Below are 14,062 nucleotides of genomic sequence, written 5' to 3'. Positions count from 1 at the left end.
ACACTTTTCCGCATTAAACTCCATTTGCCATCTCTCAGCCCAGCTCTGCAGCCTATCTATGTCTCTCTGTAACCTACAACATCCTTCGGCACTATCCACAACTCCACCGACCTTAGTGTCATCTGCAAATTTACTAACCCACCCTTCTACACCCTCTTCCAGGTCATTTATAAAAATGACAAACAGCAATTGCCCCAAAACAGATCCTTGCGGTACACCACTAGTAACTAAACTCCAGGATGAACATTTGCCATCAACCACCACCCTCTGTCTTCTTTCAGCTAGCCAATTTCTGATCCAAAGCTCTAAATCACCTTCAACCCCATACTTCCGTATTTTCTGCAATAGCCTACCGTGGGGAACCTTATCAAACGCCTTACTGAAATCCATATACACCACATCCACTGCTTTACCCTCATCCACCTGTTTGTTCACCTTCTCGAAAAACTCAATAAGGTTTGTGAGGCACGACCGACCCGTCACAAAACCGTGCTGACTATCTCTAATGTACTTATTCTTTTCAAGATGATTATAAATACTGTCTCTTATAACCTTTTCCAACATTTTACCCACAACCGAAGTAAGGCTCACAGGTCTATAATTACCAGGGCTGTCTCTACTCCCCTTCTTGAACAAGGGGACAACATTTGCAATCCTCCAGTCTACCGGCACTATTCCTGTCGACAATGACGACATAAAGATCAAGGACAAAGGCTCTGCAATCTCCTCCCTAGCTTCCCAGAGAATCCTAGGATAAATCCCATCTGGCCCAGGGGACTTATCTATTTTCACACTTTCCAAAATTGCTAACACCTCCTCCTTGTGAACCTCAATCCAATCTAGCCTCGTAGCCTGAATATCAGTATTCTCAAAAACATTTTCTTTCTCTACTGTAAATACTGACGCAAAATATTCATTTAACACTTCCCCTATCTCCTCTGATTCCACACACAACTTCCCACTACTATCCTTGATTGGCCCTAATCTAACTCTAGTCATTCTTTTATTCCTGACATACCTAAAGAAAGCCTTAGGGTTTTCCCTGATCCGATCCACCAATGACTTCTCGTGTCCTCTCCTTGCTCTTCTTAGCTCTCCCTTTAGATCCTTCCTGGCTAGCTTGTAGCTCTCAAGCACCCTAACTGAGCCTTCACGTCTCATCCTAACATAAGCCTTCTTCTTCCTCTTGACAAGCGCTTCAACTTCTTTAGTAAACCACGGATCCCTCGCACGACAACTTCCTACCTGCCTCACAGGTACATACTTATCAAGGACACGCAGTAGCTGCTCCTTGAATAAGCTCCACATTTCGATTGTTCCCATCCCCTGCTGTTTCCTTCCCCATCCTACACATCCTAAATCTTGCCTAATCGCATCATAATTTCCTTTCCCCCAGTTATAATTCTTGCCCTGCGGTATATACCTGTCCCTGCCCATCGCTAAGGTACACCTAACCGAATTGTGATCACTGTCACCAAAGTGCTCACCTACATCGAAATCTAACACCTGGCCGGGTTCATTTCCCAGTACCAAATCCAATGTGGCATCGCCCCTGGTTGGCCTGTCCACATACTGTGTCAGAAAACCCTCCTGCACACACTGGACAAAAACTGACCCATCTAAAGTACTCGAACTATAGTATTTCCAGTCGATATTTGGAAAGTTAAAGTCCCCCATAACAACTACCCTGTTACTCTCACCCCTGTCGAGAATCATCTTCGCTATCCTTTCCTCTACATCTCTGGAACTATTCGGAGATCTATAAAAGACTCCCAACAGGGTAACCTCACCTCTCCTGTTTCTAACCTCAGCCCATACTACCTCAGTAGACGAGTCCTCAAACGTCCTTTCTGTCGCTGTAATACTCTCCTTGATTAACAATGCCACACCCCCCCCTCTTTTACCATCTTCTCTGTTCTTACTGAAACATCTAAATCCCGGAATCTGCAACATCCATTCCTGCCCCTGCTCTACCCATGTCTCCGAAATGGCCACTACATCGAGATCCCAGGTACCAACCCATGCTGCAAGCTCACCCACCTTATTCCGGATGCTCCTGGCGTTGAAATAGACACACTTTAAACCAGGTTCTTGCTTGCCAGTGCCCTCTTGCGTCCTTGTAACCATATCCCTGACCTCACTACTCTCAAAATCCTGTACACTGGCACTACAATTTGGGTTCCCATTCCCCTGCTGAATTAGTTTAAACCCCCCCCGAAGAGCACTAGCAAACCTCCCCCCCAGGATATTGGTACCCCTCTGGTTCAGGTGAAGACCATCCTGTTTGTTGAGGTCCCACCTACCCCAGAAAGAGCCCCAATTATCCAGGAAACCAAATCCCTCCCTCCTGCACCATCCCTGCAGCCACGTGTTCAACTCCTCTCTCTCCCTATTCCTTGCTTCGCTATCACGTGGCACGGGCAACAACCCAGAGATAACAACTCTGTTTGTTCCTGCTCCAAGCTTCCACCCTAGCTCCCTAAATATCTGTCTTAAATCCCCATCTCTCTTCCTACCTATGTCGTTGGTGCCTATGTGGACCACGACTTGGGGCTGCTCCCCCTCCCCATTAAGGATCCCAAAAACACGATCCGAGACATCACGAACCCTGGCACCTGGGAGGCAACATACCAACCGTGAGTCTCTCTCGTTCCCACAGAACCTCCTATCTGTTCTTCTAATTATGGAGTCCCCAATGACTAATGTTCTGCTCCTCTTCCCCCTTCCCTTCTGAGCAACAGGGACAGACACTGTGCCAGATATCTGTGCCCCATTGCTTACCCCTGGTAAGTCGTCCCCCGCAACAGTATCCAAAACGGTATACCTGTTGTTGAGGGAAACAGCCACAGGGGATCCCTGCACTGCCTGCTGGTTCCCTCTCCTTCCCCTGACGGTAACCCATCTACCTACTTCTTTTATCTGAGGTGTGACTACCTCCCCATAACTCCTCTCAATAACCTCCTCCGCCTCCCGAATGATCCTAAGTTCATCCAGCTCCAGCTCCAGTTCCCTAACGCGGTTCTCGAGGAGCTGGAGTTGGGTGCACATCCCACAGATGCAGTCAGCAGGGACACTCTTGGCGACCCTTACCTCCCACATTCTGCAGGAGGAACATACAACTGCCTTAATCTCCATTCCCACTATTCCAAATTCCCAACAAATCTACTGAAAAACCAAAAAAACAAAAAGTCAAAACTTGTTAGGTTAGCAATCCAACGGACAGAACTTCCCAAATAAAAAGTTTACCTTATCAACACACCAGAGTCCTTTTTTTTTTGTTAGAGGAGGAGGGTGGGTGGGAGACACTGCACGTGTAGTGTCTCGGGTACAGCCACCACACAAATATATACCTTTTTCCTTACCCAGCAGTCCCCTGGTCCTCCGAAAACAAAAGGGAATTCACTTTTAAACTTACGCTGAAATTGACTTCCCAGCTGTAAGCCCGTTCACGCACCTCCGTTGCTATCAACGCTGCAGTCACCGAAACTAAAAGAAAGAGATTCTAAACCACACAAATATATACCTTTTTCCTTACCCAGCAGTCCCCTGGTCCTCCGAAAACAAAAGGGAATTCACTTTTAAACTTACGCTGAAATTGACTTCCCAGCTGTAAGCCCGTTCACGCACCTCCGTTGCGATCAACGCTGCAGTCTGACCGCTGAAATCCTCGAGCTGGCAGGTAACGCAGCCCGGGACAACAAGAAGAGCCGCATCATCCCCAGACAACTGCAGCTGGCCGTCCGCAACAACGAGGAGCTCAACAAGCTGCTGGGAGGGGTGACCATCGCTCAGGGCGGGGTGCTGCCTAATATCCAGGCTGTGCTGCTGCCCAAGAAAACCAGCACTCAGAGCTCCCAGAAAAAGTAAAGCGGCCAAAATGTCATCAAATAAACCAAAGGCTCTTTTCAGAGCCACCCACAGTCTCTTTGAAAGGACTGGTTACTGTCAGGAGGGAGTCAGAGATGGAGTTATTGGAACAGTGGATTGACCTGTTTCACATCTGTCCAGGTGTCTTTTCAGTTCCCTCTCTGGATTTCGCTCTGTTTCTCTGCTCACACATCTCCCCCTCTCGTTAAGTGAAGAAGTGAACTACAGGGTGTCAGAATCAACAATTTAATAAATCCCGCTGCCTTCGATTTTATAATTCCCGAGATTATCCCGGTACATTAACGGGAACTGGTTCGGAGCTGATGAATTAATTTAATAATGGAAGTGTCCGGGTTAATTCTCTGTTTTTTATTTGGACAGTTTGAATTGTGTTTTTTTTTTCTCTCTGGTGATCTGAGCGCCGCTTCACAATTAGAATCTGCTCCCAGAACAGAGTAAATGCAGGAAGGAAGAGGCCATTCTCGGGCTGTGTGTTTCTCTCCTAACCTGATCTGTTTCGACCGCACTGTTCCCAGAGGACGGAATCAGTGAGAGTTGTGCACACACAGGAGCTGAGTCCATTGCAGCGCTTTGATATGTGCCTGCTCCCCGGCCCTCCCTATTCTCCGGACACAGAGCTGTCTGTTTCCCCCCGGCGGCGGGATAGAGTCGGGGATTCTCTCCCCGCAGTGTCAGGGTCTGCAACCCCGGGGAACTGGCGGTTCGAGTCAGAATGACCGAGCTGCCTTATATGTCCTGTGTACTAATCTCCAATGGATTCAAATATTAGTGAACTCATTGGGTAATGTTTGTAAATAACCCTCATGTGAACGGACCCGGCTCCATTAATGCCTTCCAAATAAAACTGGGATCCATTTCTTTTCCCCAAATGCCAGCGAACGGATCCCAGGAGCGGGGTTGAGATTGTGCTGAGCAGCAATGAGTCTCCGGTAATGCTGCTGTCTAAATTCCAGATCAGCTCTCAGTCCGACAGGCCTTTCGGGAAAGTGATGTGACAAAGCAGAAACCATGTGACCGCCCCTTCAATCTAATGGGTTTGATGATGAACAGAGATGGCAGCTCTTTCCTTTGCTGATTTGGTGGCTCTGAAAAGAGCCCTTGTTACACTTGTTACTGAAGCTGGGTTTAAGGTGCGTTCCCCGCGGATGCGGCGGGCCAGCTGGATGTCTTTGGCCATGATGGACCGGGATCATTCTGGTGAATCTGCTCATTTTCCGACAGAAGCATCAGTCGCTGTTTGAACTGTTTAAAGTCAGGGGTGTATTAGCAGCCAGAAAGTGAAGGGCAGTTCATTGCTCCCTGCAGCATTATCCGCCTCTTTCAGCAGAAAGGATCAGAAACCGCTCGTTTCTGTCAGTCCCCGAGAAGCCTGTGAGAAGCGGTTAGTCGCTAATTTGTTCCTTTTACAGAGTGGAAGCTGATATTTGTCCCGTTTTAAATTGCTGAACCGGACCTTCCTCCCGCCGCTTACAGTTAACAGATTGACAAATGAAAACGATTCCTAAAATCGCGTCAGGATTTTGTGACGGTAAATACAGTAAAACAGAACATAAAATGAGAGGTTTTAAAATTGTTGCCTGAAAATTGAAATTTTCCATCACTTCAATTCCTTCCTGCTCTGGAATTGCCGGGCTTTTTCCAATTGGAAAATTTAAGCCAATGAGAACTTCTATTTACTTATATGTGATTCTCCTATTGGTTAAGAATTGGATTGAGAAGCGGGTGACCAATCAGAGACAGAGTCAAACTGTTGGAATTTCAGGCCCCCAGGAACTGAGCTGAAACTGTTCAGATTGACAAACCCTGGCAGTAGCTTCACACATTGGACACTTCACACTGAGACATTCAAGGGCTGGTGTGAGAAAAGCTTCAGATCCTGTCATTACTCTCTGACTCATTATTCATCTCGAACCAAACAATTAGTAAATGTGAAGCAGTGAAGAGACTTTTCACTCTCACTGCAGAATGTGTCATCTGGGGAAATAAGGAACTATTATTTTCGGAGATTACAGGTACATTCATCCCTGAACAAATCCATTCCTCACATTCCCGATCACAGCCTATCCCAGCTCCTGTTGTCACTCGACTCCAGCTGAATTGGAGAAACTCATGTGTTGGGGTTTGAGTTGTGAGGTGGGGTTTCTCCGCCAGTGTTCCTGTCTTACAGACTCTCCCCCTGAATTTGTGAACTGAGACTGCACCGAACACATCTCCAGTTAGAGTGAGGGCCGGATATCCCTCTGTTTTATTACAGAGAGTGGGGAAAGGGCTGGGTGGAGGGGAGTCACCAGGGATCCTGGATTTACTCCAAATCATTTCCATGTGGAATCTGCAGGCGGGGCCGGGACAGGGATCATTTGATCAGGGGATCAGCTCTTTCCTGAGAGATGTGGGTGGCTCTGAGAAGAGCCTTTGTGTTCAGATGTTTCCAAGTTTCCCGCGCTCTTTCACTTCTTTCCAGACCCTGCTTTCTGAGCCTTCGCTGCTTTCGGCTTGACCTTGCTCTTCCATGTCTGCACTTTCTTCAGCGCCTTTCCGCCCGCCGCACTCTTGCCTTTTTTGACCTTCTTCGCAGGAGGCTTTTTCTGAAGCGCTGCTTTCTTCACCACCTTATTTGGCGTTGCCGCCGCCTTGCTGCTCGTTTTCTTGGCTGTTACTTTCTTTGTTGTCACTTTCACGTCTGCTGGTTTCTTCACTAAAGATTTCTTGTCTGCTGGTTTCTTCACTGAAGAGTTCTTGTGTGCTGGTTTCTTCACCTTCTTTCCCACTTTTCCCTAGGTTTTCCTTCTTGCTGATTTTGAATGAGCCGGAGGCTCCCTGTCCCTTGCTCTGCACCAGGGAACCTTTGTTCACATTCCTCTTGATACTTTGCTTGATCTGGGTTTTGAGCTTCTCCTGAGCGGTGGCAGACCTGCAAGGAAGCAACTACCAGCTAGCGTATAAAGCGAGACCAAGGCTCAGGGCCTTCAGTTACCTGGAGGGGAGTCGGAGAGGCAGCGGATCCTGTGAGGAACCACAATCCAGGAAGGATGAGAAGGTCATTGTCAGGGTACAGAGGAGATTAAGTTAAAGATTTACCAGTTTATAAGCAAGCGCAGAGCCAAGGAACGGTGCTGGGGCAGATCAAATAATAGGAAGCTGTGATCAGTTGGAAGGCAAGAGTGATTAAATGACAGAAGAGATGATGGTGCAAGGCAAAAGTCAGGGAAAGAAAAAGTAACATTTTGTAAGCACAGATACCAGGAGGGGGGTTTGAACCCACGCAGGCACATGTCTATTGGATCTTAAGTCCAACGCCTTAACCACTCGGCCATCCTGGTACAATAACCAACCATTGAAAATGAAATTTAATGTGATTCGGGTGCCATCTGGCCTTTTACAATACAAAGTTATGACTCCTCTCCCATGCTGAATTGGACCCTTCATTATTTATGAACCTCAATCGGATCACCCCTCAGTCTAGGTTTCTCTAAGGTGTAGGGTCCCAACTCTTTTAGTCTAACTTGATAACCAAGATGTCTTATACTGGGAATTCGTCGAATGTCTCTCCTCTGTACCCTTTCCAAAGCCTCAATATCACCCATCATGTGAGGAGACCAAGACTGGATACAATATTCCAAGTGAGTCCTGACCAAGGTTTCATAAAAGGACAAATTCGGGACATCTCAGATACTGAAGGAGTCCATGTCCAGAAGCAGCAAGACCTGGACAACATTCAGACTTGGGCTGCTAAGTGGCAAGTAACATTCACACCACATAAATACCAGGCAATGACCATCTCCAACAAGAGAGAATGTAACCATCTCCCTTTGACGTTCAACAGCATTACCATCGCTGAATCCCCCCACCATCAACATCCTGGGGGTTACCATTGACAAAAGCTTAACTGGACCATTCATATACATACTCTGGCGACAAGACTAAATCAGATAGTGGGAATTCTGTGATGAGTAACTCAGCGCAAGGCACATGGTGAAATGCTCATTTGGAGAGCTGGAGAAATGGACTGGTCAGGTGGGCAGAAAAGTGGCAAATGGAATTCAACTTGGAGAAGTGTGAGGTGATGCCTTTGGTGAGGTCAAACACAGCAAAGGAAGACACAATTAATGGGTGAATGCTGAGAGGTGTAGAGGAAGTGAGGGACCTTGAATTGAATGTCCACAAATCCCTGAAAGTAGCAGGATAGGTTGAAAAGTTGGTTGAGAAGGCTTATGGAATCCTTTCCTTTATTAGCCAATGTATAGAATATAAGAGCAGGGAGGTTATGCTGGAACTGTATAAATCATTAGTTAGGCCACAACTTGAGTTCTGTGTGCAGTTCTGGTCACCTCATTCCAGAAAGGATGTAATTGCACTAGAGAGGTTACAGAGGAGATTTACGAGGATGTTGCCAGGACTGGAAAAATGCAGCTATGAGGAAAGATTGGATAGACTGGGGTTGTTCTCCTTGGAATAGAAGAGGCTGAGGGGAGATTTGATTGAAATGTACAAAATTGTGAGGGGTCTGGATAGAATGGATGGGAAGGGTCTATTTACCTTAGTAGGGAGGTCAGTGACTAGGGGGCATAGATTTAAAGTGATGTGTTGAACAATTAGAGGGGAGATGAGAAAAGGTTTTTTCACCCAGAGGGCTGTGGGAGTCTGGAACTCACTGCCTGTAAGGGTAGCTGAGGCAGAAACCCTCAACTCATTTAAAAGGAGTCTGGATGTGCACCTCAAGTACCAGAACCTGCAGAGCTACGGTCCAAATGCTGGACAATGGGATTCAGCTGGGTGGCTCGTTTTTTGGCCTGCCTGTGCTGTAAACTTTCTATGTTCCATGATTCTGTGCAGACACAATGGGCCAAATGGCCTCCTTCTCCACTGTAATAATTTTGTGATTTTTGACTCTCCAAAACTTGTCAACCATCTACAAGGCACAACCCAGGATGAGTGCAGCACCAACAATACTCTAGAAACTCGACACTGTTCAGGACAAAGCAGCCGCCTTGATTGTCACCCCATTCACCACCTTAAACATTCACTCCCTTCACCACTGACGCACAGTGGCAGTAGTGTGTACCATCTACCAGATGCACTGCTGCAACTCACCAAGGCTCCGCTGACAGCACCTTCCAAACCGAAGACCTCCACCACCTTGAAGGACAAGGGCTGCAGATGCATGGAAACACCACCATGTGCAAGCTCCCCTCCAAGTCACACACCATCTGATCTGCAAATATATCGCTGTTCATTCACTGATGCTGGGTCAAAATCCTGGATCTCCCTTCCTAACAGCACTGTGGGTGTACCTACACCACATGGAGTGCAGCAATCCGAGAAGGGAGCTCACCGCCACCTTGTCAAGGACAATTAGGGATGGGTAACAAATTCTGGACTTGCCAGTGTCGCTCACATCCCATGAAAGAATATGCCTCATTTTATACTCAATTGTCCTCTGAATGCAGCCCAACCCCCTATTTGCTCCAACTATCACTTCACAGCATTGCTGCTGCACCTTTAGAGATCTGTGCACTAGAATATCCAGATCTCTGCTCAAAATTATTTTCTTTTTTCCACCTACTTTAATGTTTTTCCCTGAAGGGTGTATGAATGTTGAGCATTCGCCCTGTCCACATGAATAACACTGCACTTACCCAAATTAAACATAATTTACCAGTCATGAACCCAATCTCCCAACACATTAAGATCAGCCTGAAACAGTCGAGTATCGTCTACAGTCTGAACACTCGCACAGATCTTCAAATCATCTGTAAATTTACAGATGGTGCCCCCTACACCTCCATCCAGATCATTAATAAAAATAATAAAGAGCAACAGACCCAACACCGATCCCTGTGAGATACCATTGGTAACTGGTCTCCAAACAGATCCAGATCCATTTGTAACTACTTTCTGCCTACGTCCTGCCAGTCAGTTCCCAATCCAGATCAATATATTACCACTGATACCAGGGACTTTAATCTTATAGAGAAGTCTCTTGTGTGGAACCTTATCAAAATCTTTTGGATGAGATCAGCTAATTGAACACAGGCCGGGGATGAGGCCTAGGCCTGTCCTGCTTTGTGTGTGGTCTCAGAATCACAGAAGGTGAGATCAGCTCACTGAGCACAGGCCCATCCTGCTCTATATAGTGCTCAGTACCTCACCAAATGAGAATAACTAACACACCACAGGCCATGGAGCCTCGGCCCATCCTTCCCTGATTGCGGTTCAGTACCAACCAGGTAAGATCAGCTAATTCAGCACAGGCCGGAGATGGAAGCTGGATCTTTCCTGCTCTGGGGGCTCCGTACCATACCAGGTGCGATGAAGTAAAATACCAAAGGCCGGGGATGGAGCCTGAGATTTCCCTGTTCTGTGTGGGGCTCTGTACAACAATGTGTGAGAAGAACTATCATCCCTCAGGCTGAGGAAGGAGCCTGGGCCCATTCTGTTCTGTGTGGCTCCTACCACACTGAGTGGGATCAGTTAACTCAACACAGGCCATGAATAAAATCAGGCCCTTTCCTGCTCTGTGTGGCTCAGTATCACACCAGGTGGCATCAGCTAACACAGCACAGGCTGGGGCTGGGGCTGGAGCCTGGGCCCGCCCTGCTCTGTGGGCTCAGTAACAACCCGTAAGATGAACTTTTTTCAAAAGACTTCAGTGTATTTATCTCTGTCCAACACTCTGAGGCAGCTTTCTGTGTTTATAAAGAGTGTAATTTATTGACTGGTCTCTTGGATCAAACAAGGTAACAGACAGAGGTCTGTGTGCAGAGGGTTTGGGAGTGAGCTCTGATTCCTAACTCTTTCTGGACTGTGAGGAAGAAAGAATGAATGAGAGAGAGAGAATGTGGGAGAAGGGATGATGGAAGAATTTGTCCGTGAACCTGATTAAAAGTGGCTCAAACGCAAGATAATATTAAGATATCAAGAGCAGAACATTAACATAATCTGAGCTCCGCGATCTGGTCGGGTCCCATTCCCCTGAAGTGAGGAATGAATGGGTGGGGAAATTCTGCCTGGAGTTATATTTGTCTCCAATGAAGATGAGTTCACAGTGAGGATGGAATAGCTCAGTTGGGAGAACACTAGATTGAAGAACCAGGATACAAACCCTGGTTTCATCAGTTTTAATTTGGTGTCTCCATCAGTTTAACTAGAGAGAATCAGAGGGGAGATTTTCCACTCTTGACCCCATGGGCTGAATTTTAAACTAACGGTGCGGCTCTCGGCAGAGACACCGTGAGTGGGTGCCGTCACCACACGAGTGAAATGTGGCCGGCCGACCCCGATCACGGAGCAGCTGACCAATTAATGAAGGGGAGGCGTGGGGCCCATGCAAACAAGGACCAGAGGCAGGGAACGAGGCACCGATGGCACCGACATCTGACACAACGGCAGGTGCTGGCACCATATTGAAAGGACTGCCAGACCTGTATTCACTGCTGCCTGGTTTAAAGGAGTGTCTTCCTGAGAGCCCTCTGCTGTCCCAGAACCCGTTCTGCTGCCTCTGCTGCCCCAGGTCCCGTTCTGCAGCCTCTGCTGTCCCAGAACTCGTTCTGCTGCCTCTGTTGCCCCAGGTCCCGTTCTGCTGTCCCAGGACCCGTTCTGCTGCCCCAAGACCCATTCTGCTGCCTCTGATGCCCCAGGACCCGTTCTGCTGCATCTGCTGTCCCAGAACCCGTTCTGCTGCCTCTGCTGCCCCAGGTCCCGTTCTGCTGTCCCAGGACCCGTTCTACTGCCCCAAGACCCATTCTGCTGCCTCTGCTGCTCCAGGACCCGTTCTGCTGCATCTGCTGCCCCAGGACCCGTTCTGCTGCCCCAAGACCCGTTCTGCTGCCTCTGATGCCCCAGGACCCGTTCTGCTGCCCCAGGACCCGTTCTGCTGCCTCTGCTGCTCCAGGACCCGTTCTGCTGCCCCAGGACCCGTTCTGCTGCCTCTGCTGCCCCAGGACCCGTTCTGCTGCTCCAGGACCCGTTCTGCTGTCCCAGGACCCGTTCTGCTGCCTCTGCTGCCCCAGGACCCGTTCTGCTGCCTCTGCTGCCCCAGAACCCGTTCTGTTGCCTCTGCTGCCCCAGGGCCCGTTCTGCTGCCACAGGACCCGTTCTGCTGCCTCTGCTGCTCCAGGACCCGTTCTGCTGCATCTGCTGCCCCAGGACCTGTTCTGCTGCCTCCGCTACCCCAGGACCTGTTCTGCTGCATCTGCTGCCCCAGGACCTGTTCTGCTGCCTCCGCTGCCCCAGGACCCGTTCTGCTGCCTCTGCTGCTCCAGGACCCGTTCTGCTGCATCTGCTGCCCCAAGACCTGTTCTGCTGCCTCCGCTACCCCAGGACCTGTTCTGCTGCATCTGCTGCCCCAGGACCTGTTCTGCTGCCTCCGCTGCCCCAGGACCTGTTCTGCTGCATCTGCTGCCCCAGGACCTATTCTGCTGCCTCTGCTGCCCCAGGACCTGTTCTACTGCATCTGCTGCCCCAGGACCTGTTCTGCTGCCTCTGCTGCCCAGGACCCATTCTGCTGTCCCAGGACCCGTTCTGCTGTCACTGATGCCCCAGGACCCATTCTGCTGTCTCTGCTGCCTGATAGGTAAGGAGCTGAATGCGAGCCTGCAGTGACCATGGTCCAATAGTTTAGCGATGCCTTCCTGCAGGTTCGCCTCCAGGTGACAACAGATAGGTGGAAGATCCTCTTCCCCAGGGATGGGAGGTGGAGGCCTGTCCACCTGACCAAGCAAAGCTGCTTTGAGATAGTAGGTGAAGTCAGCAGCCGTGGGGTCACCCCCAAGACATGGATCGAGTGCAAGAAGTGGGTCAATGACCGGATCCGGGCTGCTCAGGCGCAAACTCAAAACACTTTGGACCCTTTGGACATTGCGCATGGCAGAGTGAGAGGGAGTGTTTGGTGGAAAGGGAGTGGCCACCCAGTCATGTGTATTGGGGAAGGGCAGCAGGACATGCTGCCTGAGGCTTGGCTGCATCTCGGTGGGAGGTGCACGTCAGTCATTGTCTCAACTCACACAGTCCCTCGAGAGGGGCCACATGCAGGAGGAATATGTGTGTCCACATCATGGACTGCTGGACTATCACCATCAGAGATATTGGGTTTGTCCCCGCTGGGAGACTAACTTTGTTGATCATAGTGGCTGCAGGAGAAGACAGCCCACAATCGGTAAGAGCATGTCAAGACTGGCAGTGGATGCCTAATCTCCATGTCCTCGTCCCGATGGAGGAGGAGGCCATGGAACAGGCCGGGAAGCAAAGCAGCTGATCCATAGCTGATGGAGAGACAGGGACACCTACCTAAGAGAGTGAATGAACATCTCCTGGGGCACAAGGGTGCATCCGCTGCAAAGGAGCCACACTGCTCATCTGTTCACCACTGCATCAATGGAGCTGCACAGTAGGGGTGGTTGGAATGTCACGATGGGCAGACCCTAACCCTTCAATGTCCCTGTTTTCACATGCAGGCTAGGATGAAAGACAAGAGCGAAGAGCTGGAGAGACTGGGGGACAGCCAGACACCTCTGAGGAGGAGGAGGGAGCCTCAGAGGGTGCACCGTCACATCATTCCCCTGCACCCTCCACCAGCACAGAAACCCTCACTCGGTGGGTATCCACTCGCTGTTAGATTTGGGCACACAAGCTGGTGAGCACGTCACAGACAGGCCCGGGCAGATGACGGATGCAGTGACAGCCGAGGCCACTGGCAGTTGGAAGTCTGTGGGAGGTCAGGCCCATGCTGAGTCCCAGGCTGATGACGTGCCTCTGGTGTCACCAGCAACACGGGAAATGCTGAAGCTGCAGCAAGAGGTCAGGCAACATCTGGCAGAGTTGCCGGAGGTTATGTGTACCCAAGTTCGGATGATGGAGGAGTCCATCCAGACCTTGCATGCTGTACTGTCTCTGATGGGGGTGTGTCTGGCTTCCTTCCTTGAGAGATTGGTGACTCTGATGGAGAGCCAGATCCAGCCGACCAATCAGTGGCTGCCGGAGATGTGTGCAGACCTGCACTCCATCGCTTTGTCCATGAGATCCATCCAGCGGTGACAAGGTGAGAGGGGGGACGAGGCACCTGAACTCTTCACCAGGTCCACGTCCCTCTCAGGTCAGCAGCGAGTTACAAGTGTGTCTTATAAGGGGGAGGAGCAGCTGGCTGCTACATCTGGGGTCTCCTCTCAGGATGTTCCTG

General features: G+C 49.5%; 1 non-coding gene across 1 annotated transcript; it reads right to left on the bottom strand.

The window, feature by feature from the left end:
• Positions 1–7,125: 7,125 nt before the first annotated feature.
• Positions 7,126–7,208, bottom strand: trnal-uaa (transfer RNA leucine (anticodon UAA)). Its single transcript has one exon. It is a non-coding gene; the product is annotated as a tRNA-Leu (tRNA).
• Positions 7,209–14,062: the final 6,854 nt, after the last annotated feature.

The sequence above is a fragment of the Heterodontus francisci genome, unplaced genomic scaffold (assembly GCF_036365525.1).
Source record: "Heterodontus francisci isolate sHetFra1 unplaced genomic scaffold, sHetFra1.hap1 HAP1_SCAFFOLD_102, whole genome shotgun sequence".
Classification (NCBI taxonomy): domain Eukaryota; kingdom Metazoa; phylum Chordata; class Chondrichthyes; order Heterodontiformes; family Heterodontidae; genus Heterodontus; species Heterodontus francisci.
This window is presented reverse-complemented; position numbering and strand designations above follow the sequence as displayed.